This window comes from Nicotiana attenuata, chromosome 12, assembly GCF_001879085.1.
Source record: "Nicotiana attenuata strain UT chromosome 12, NIATTr2, whole genome shotgun sequence".
Classification (NCBI taxonomy): Eukaryota; Viridiplantae; Streptophyta; class Magnoliopsida; order Solanales; family Solanaceae; genus Nicotiana; species Nicotiana attenuata.
In genome coordinates this window covers 25,349,211-25,354,890 of record NC_032000.1, presented here as the reverse complement: position 1 = coordinate 25,354,890, position 5,680 = coordinate 25,349,211, and positions in this window count along the sequence as shown.

Sequence of the window (5,680 nt, the reverse complement as noted above, 5' to 3'; positions counted from 1 at the left end):
CTTAATATTTCATTAAAACACAATAAAATATAAAAACAAATTACATAAATAAACAAAACAAAAAAATTAATCGTCCATTCCATCATCATCATCATCATCATCATCATCATCGTCGTCGCTTCCAGATGGACGAGCATCTTCATCAGCAAGATTGTCAAATCTTGCATACATCACAAGCGTATCAAGCTTGTTGTTAATTTCTTTGAGCTCCTTGTCGTACTTTTCTATCACCTCATCAATCTTCAACTCAAATGCCTCCATTATGTCTTGCTTGATCTCGTCCACTATTTGCCTAATGACAGCATCCATTTTTCTCCTTTTTGTATTTTATATCTGCTAAAATGTATGTGTTTGAGTGAATAAACTCAGAAGGAATAGCGTGCTTATATAGGGGGAAAAAACTTTTGCATGGTATATGAAAAGGCAAAAAGGAATTTTAAAGGTTGTCTAATGAAAAGCGTGCATGAATATGATAGGAATGTATTTATTACACTAACACATACCCCCAAACGCAATATAATTACTACTTTAATTGTGTAGGTTAATGATGTATACTATGTAATTAATGCTGAAACATGCTATCGTTTTCTGTAAAAAACTTCGGATTAATCTCCTGAAGTTTTTTAGTTCATTTCTAAAATCTTCAGCACGTACCTGCTGAAGTTTTTTCCTCTGCATTTATGAATCACCATGATAAAAAAAACTTCAGCTAATATGCTGAAGTTATTAAGGTTATCTCTAAAAACTTTAGCAGTTATAAGCTGAAGTTTTATTTGCAGAATTCATTAATTATGTCATAGATCTTTTTCCAAAAAAACTTCAGCAGAAGATGCCTAAGTGATTTAGTTTATTTGTAAAAACTTCAGCACATACAACATAAAAATTCTTCTGTTCACTTTCCTAATAGTTGCCACTAAACATGAATCTGCAGGATGAGTTCGATTTGCGTTGTTATAACATTCAATGGGAGATGGACTCCTGATTTCAAATACTTGGATCATGATACAAAACTTGTTCTACTTAATAAGGACATATCATTCAATACTTTCCTGAAGAAAATTAGTGAAGTTGCAAATATAGATTCAACCAGATATGCATTAAAAGTATGGTTTGATATCAAACTAAATACAAGCAAAGGAATGCTTGTAACTTCAGATGAAGAACTCACTACCTGTATACATTTGCTTACAACTGATTCACCCTACAAGAATTGCCATTTTGTCATCGAAAAAATACAACTTTCAGAATCAGCAGCATTCAACCAATCTCTTGCATATGCAATAGATTCAGAGCCTATTGCTGAGTATCAATATGAAGTACGACAGCCAGTAATGGAAGTAGACAAAGGGCAACAACCTTCTATCATTACAGCTCCTTCACAACAATTATCCCCTCCGCCAATAAATTCATACCAGTTTCTCAATGACCAAGAAGAAGAAGGACAGCTAATAATGCAAATTGACAACCAACACAAAATCCAACAAAGCTTTTTTTCACCTTCTGCAATGATAAATAACAATGAAGATGAAGTAAACATGGAGCTTATACCGATAACATCACATAGAATTGAAGAAATTGCTGAAAGTTCTTCTGCTTCTCAGAAACAAGAAAAAGAGTGAGGAGAAAGGTCAAAGAATCTCCACCATGTAAAATACTAAGGCACGATGCATTACCTGAGGAAGTAAGAGTTGGATCAATATTTGAGAACAAAGAAAACATCACTAAATTTTTCTGCAGCTTAGAGATAAATCAAAAAGTTGAATTCACTGTTGTTATATCATGTTCCAAGAGATACGGGCTGAAATGCATCGTGGACAAATGTGGTTGGAATGTACGTGCCACCAGAATAAAAAATTCCACACTGTTCAAGGTGATAAAATATCATAACATCCATGAATGCTTGGTTGATGCAAGAAAATCAGATCAGAAGCATGCTACATCAAATTTTATAAGCGAACAAATTATAGATCATGTTCGAGACAAAAAGATAGAGGTTACACCAGCCTTTGTAGAAAATGAAATGAAAAAGAAATTTGGAATTGACATTGGTTATCACAAGGCATGGCGTGCTATTCAAAAAGCTATTGCTTGCATAAGGGGAACACCTGAAGAGAACTACCAGATTCTTCCTTCATACTTACACATGATGGTGGCCAAAAACCCAGGAACGTACACAAGCATAAAAAGAGATGCGCACAATAGGTAAGGAAAACAATACTAACAATCAGCCTGAAGTTTCAAATGTTACTATTTGAAAAACTTCAAACCTTATAATTTGTTTTTCTGTGTTTCAATGTACAGATTTGCTTACTTGTTCTTTGCTCCTGCGGCATCACTAGCTGGTTGGTCCTACTGTAGACCTGTTATTGCAGTAGATGCAACGTTTTTGAAGTCAAAATATCGTGGTGTTCTATTTGTTGCTGTATCAAAGGATGCAAACAATCAAATCTTTCCTTTATGTTTTGGTGTAGCAGATTCAGAAAACAATGAGGCATACATTTGGTTGTTTGGGAAAATCAATTCAAGTTCGTCGTGAACTGGTGTCACGACACAATTCCCATACCCGGTCGTGATGGCGCCTCTCATGAAGACAAGGCCAACCAACTAACCCAAATCCTTTCACTAACAATTATTAAACATAAATGAATTGAAGATACAACTTAATGGCATTAGAAACTGTTAATTACTACCCGACCGGGGTGTCACAAGTCACGAGCATCTAAAGAAGTATGAACACAACTATAGGGCCAATAATATACCAAAATAAAATCTGGAATCAAAAGACGAAGTCCGGTGCCGCGAACGCTGGCAGTCACCTTGCTAAGCTACAATAGTAATACCTTCAATCAGCTAATAACCCGCTACCGGGTGAACAATACCTGCAACTGCACGCGAGGTGCAGGGAGTAAAGTGAGTACTTCCAACTCAGTGAGTAATAAGAGTAAATAATAACTGAGAGGCAAGAAATCACGTAAGAGCACTCCATCATGCTATATGGGACAGTACAACCCTTTGAGAAAACATTAAAACCGTGAAAAAAATCCTTTAGAAAATATCTGGCTCAGTTTAAAAACCTCTTTTGAAAATATCCTTTCCAACAGTCAAGCAAATGAATGCGTAATCAGATAGTGCAAGTCCGCACATAAGTCAGCCCCTCGGGCACAACACTCCATCAACAAATAACACCAGGGTATCTGGTAAACAGTGCAAGAAGTAGCATGGATGCCAATGATATGAGAGTGCTGTATGTCATGACACGTAGTACAAACAGGAACCAATGCATGAATGCAATGCAATGCACATGACCGCTGCGGCGCGCAGCCCGATCCATTTGGGTACCCGTGCTCATTGTGGGGGTTCAGACTCCGAAGGGGCTCCTACAGCCCAAGCGCAATATCATCATAGTATCGCTGCGGCGTGCAGCCCGATCCATCCTCAGTCCAGAACATGCAAATGAGCCACTCGGGCAATGTCAAGTAATAGCTTTTAACTCAAAACATCAAAAAAATGCAATTTAAGTCTTTAAACTTTAGCAATATGACTGCACATTTTAAAATAGGGTTTAACTCAGGAGTGAAATCATTTAATATGCTAAGTGTCATGAAAACAGTGATAATAATCCCTAAAGGATTCAAATAATCGGCACGAAGTCCAAAACACGATAGCATCAAGCAGGTTTTAGTCAATTACGCAGTAAAGTCAACAACCGGGACGGACCAAGTCACCATCCCCAACGGTGCTCTACCCCACGCTCATACCTGGCGTGCAAGTCACCACAATACAGCACTATGATGTGCAAATCCGGGGTTTCAAACCCTCAGGATATCATTTACAAGTATTACTCACCTCGAACCGGCGAAATCTCTAGCCCGCGACGCCTTTGCCCCTCAAATCGGCCTCCACGCGCGACGAATCTAACCAAAATCAGAGCGAATACATCACACTATGCCAAGGGAACAATACCCAATCGAAAACAATCAAAATATAGCAAAAATCTCGAAACTAGCAAAACCCGAGCCCCGGGCCCGCTTCTCGAAAAATTATGAAACTTACATTACCGGATTCCTCGTCTTGCCACGAGTCCGTACATACCAAGAACTCCCAAATCCGAGCTCAAATGACCTATCAAATCCCAATTTGAAATATAAAAACTCAAGCCCTAGCTCTTCCAATTTTTACTCCAATTTCTATGAATTAAAGGTTGATTCTTCAAATAAATAGCGTTTCTAGGTCACGAGACTTACCTCCAATCGATTCCCGTCAAAACCCTCTTCAATTCCTACCAAAAAGCTCTTGAGGTGGTTCAAAAATGGAGGAAATATCAAATGGGTCGCGGATGAAATGATATAAAAAGCCCCTCTGGACGCCCAGGTTTTACCTTACGCGAACGCGGTCAACACCCCCGCGTTCGCAATGAACAAATTCCGCTGACCACAATTTACCTCTACGCGAACGCGAAGCAGCCCTCGCGAACGCGATGGTCTGCACAACTCCTCATCGCGAACGCGCTCGTAAGGCTGCGAACGCGAAGGTCTGCAACAGCTGGGCAAAAATCTGCAATAACTTCCAAGTTCAAAACCTCCGTTAAGCCCTCCGAAATCACCCCGAGGTCCCCGGGACCTCAACCAAAGGCACCAACATATCCCAAAACATCATCCAAACTTGTTCCAATCATCAAAATACACCTAACAACACTGAAATCATCAATTCACATCGGATTCAAGCCTAAGTTCTTCAAGAACTTCCGAAACACGCATTCGATCAAAAACCCAACCAAACGACGTCCGAATGACCTGAAATTTTGCACACACATCACAAATCACATATCGAAGCTACAGCAACTCTCGGAATTCCATTCCGACCCTCAGATCAAAATCTCACCTGCCAACCGGAATTCGCCAAAATACTAACTTCGCCAATTCAAGCCTAATTCTACACCGGACCTCCAAAACCAATTCCGATCGCACTCCTATGTCAAAAATCATCCCCCGAAGCTAACCGAATCACCGGAAATCACCTCCGAGCCCTCTAACTTATAAGTCAACGTCCGGTTGACTTTTCCAACTTAAGCCTTCCTTAAAGAGACTAAGTGTCTCATTTCTTATCCAAACCAATCCAAATCAACTCTAACACACCACATACCGATAACGAAACATGAAGAAGCATAAAATGGGGGAAACGGAGCGGTAACTCATGAGACGACGGGTCGGGTCGTCACATCCTCCCCAACTTAAACCAACGCTCGTCCTCGAGCGTACCCAGAGTTGTACTAGAAGCCGACCAATAGCTGAATGACCTTACCAAGCATATACCCGGGGTGATCCCACGTCACCCTATCTCGCATAGGCCCGATAACACGACATAGCTGAAATCTCAAAATCCATCTAGACCATAAACCGTAGAACCACATTGCACTTTCCGAAATCATACACAAGATCAGAACCTTACCTCTATACTCAGAATAAGCCCGAACCAGCTGTAATGACCCATACCTGCAACCTCAGGTGCAATCACATGATATACTACATAACCCAAATACTCGAAACGATAACTTCTATCCATAGCAGTTGCCCACAACACCAGAATACCGGTAGGAAACTTCTTATTAGCTAAAGTCTTATTCCAACACTTTCATATCTGCCAACGATAAATGAAACACGCGATAAACCATAACCATTTT